At 36.7% G+C, this 2,174-nt stretch overlaps 1 non-coding gene across 1 annotated transcript; it reads left to right on the top strand.

Moving 5' to 3' along the window:
* The first annotated feature begins 1,800 nt into the window (after positions 1–1,800).
* On the top strand, positions 1,801–1,907 carry LOC116467629 (U6 spliceosomal RNA). Its single transcript, XR_004247846.1, has one exon. It is a non-coding gene; the product is annotated as a U6 spliceosomal RNA (small nuclear RNA).
* The last annotated feature ends 267 nt before the right edge of the window (positions 1,908–2,174 follow it).

The raw sequence follows: 2,174 nt of genomic DNA, 5'->3' as shown, positions 1-2,174 counted from the left end.
TAGTTAGACTAATTATTCAGTTAACTGGTAAATGAAATAGTTGACTATAAGCCAAGTCACTTGACATCTCTAGGTTCTGTTTCCTCGACTGTTAAATAAGGAAAATTATCTAGATCAGCATTTCCTTAATTATGGTCAACTCAAGACTGGGTTCTTAGAGTTGTTAATCAGCTCTTGGAAACAAATCTATGGTTGAATAATTTTAGTAAAACCCATATGCTATCTTTCTCTTGCATTTACAAACAAACTGGTATAGTAGACATTTTAAGATCTTTTATTGTAAGGAAATTTTATTTATCTGACAATTTCCCAAACTTAATTGACCATTGACTCTTTTCCTCTGGTTTCTAGCCTATTGGTATTTCACTGAATTAGTGCTATTCCGAACAAATCTTGGAAATAATACTACTCAATGTTCGGTGTGTGGATCAGTGTCAGTCTGCAAATTATTTACCAGTCTATCACAGAATAAGCACAAAAACTAAGAGCAGACATTTAAAAACTTTTATAGCAGTTTGACATAGTAATTTTATGTTTATTGAATCTAATAATGAAAATCAGAAATTGTATTTTGTATGTTTTCCCTTCATTGCTTTTTTCCTTATAAATTAATTTTTATTAGGTTTTTTTTTTTTTTTTTTTGAGATGGAGTCTTGCTCTGTCGCCCAGGCTGGAGTGAAATGGCGCCACCTCGGCTCACTACAAGCTTCGTCTCCCGAGTTCACACCATTCCCCTGCCTCATCCTCCCGAGTAGCTGGGACTACAGGCGCCCTTCACCACGCCCGCCTAATTTTTTGTATTTTTAGTAGAGACGGGGTTTCACCATGTTAGCCAGGATGGTCTCGATCTCCTGACCTCGTGATCCGCCCGCCTCGGCCTCCCAAAGTACTGGGATTACAGGCTTGAGCCACCGCGCCTGGTCTCTACGGCAAACTTTCATCAGAATCTTTAGAATCATAGGGAATCTACATTTTCACAGCACCCAAGTAATTCTAACTATATTTTGAGAAGTAATGCCTTACACTGTGACCAACCTGATGGGAGAAGCTGTATTTTTATTTATCTTTGTTCCATCAGTAATGAACCCACAGTAAATAAATATGTTTGTAGCATATGTAAATGAGAAAAAGCAAGTAACAATATGGAGTCTGAGGTCTATGTTCATGGATAGTTTAGAGTTAAACAAAATTGGAAACAAATTACTACCCCCCAAAAAATCAAATCCTGTACATCACTTGTCAGGGAAAAAAAAATATATAATTCTCCAGACACTTCCACTTACAGCCTACTTCATGTTTTAGTTATCTCGAAGTGGGTGGGATTTTTCAGCATGATCCTGCAAAACTGTCAATCATTTCTCTTCTTATCCAAGCATACCACCATAACAGAAGTTGATTTATTAAACAGCTCCTTAGTACTGCAATTTAATATAAAAATACACTCTCAGTCCATGTCATAGCCAACATTATACTCACTATATGGACACAAATAATTTGAACACTTTGTTAAAATATACTTTTACTAGTCCTTGGCCAGTAAGGCATCAATCGGTTTAATTTTACTGTGGAATTTTTGTACATGTTTTCATGTTCATAGCTATAGAAAGCTAAATGTTGAAAGTCCAGCTTGACATGTTTCTCATATTTTTACTCTGCTAATAAGTCAAAATATGTGCATGAGAGATGAATACCTTAGGATATTGTGTGTCTGTTTGTTGAGATGACCCTAAACTCTGACCCTAAACAGTGGTCCTCCACTTGGACCACACTTTGGAATTGTCTGAAGTACTGAGAAATACAGCGCTTGCTTTGGCAGCACATGTACTAAAATTGGAATGATACAGAGAAGATAAGCAGGCCCCTTGCGCAAAGACGATATGCAGGCTCATGAAGCATTCCATGTTTTTGAGAAAAAGAAATGCTTTTACATTGTTGGTGGGGATGAAAATTAGTTCAATGATTGTGGAAGACAGTGTGACAATTCCTCAAAGATCTAGAAGCAAAAAATACCATCTGACCCAGCAATCCCATTACTAGGTATATACCCAAAGGAATATAAATCATTCTATTATAAAGATACATGCATGTGTATGCTCATTGCAGCACTATTCACAACGGCCAAGACATGGAATCAACCCACATGCCCACCAATGATAGACTGGATAAAAAAATGT

This window comes from Hylobates moloch, unplaced genomic scaffold (genome assembly GCF_009828535.3).
Source record: "Hylobates moloch isolate HMO894 unplaced genomic scaffold, HMol_V3 SCAFFOLD_4, whole genome shotgun sequence".
NCBI classification, from domain to species: Eukaryota; Metazoa; Chordata; class Mammalia; order Primates; family Hylobatidae; genus Hylobates; species Hylobates moloch.
The sequence above is the reverse complement of the archived record's forward strand: the minus strand, read 5'-3'. Positions and strand labels throughout refer to the sequence as shown.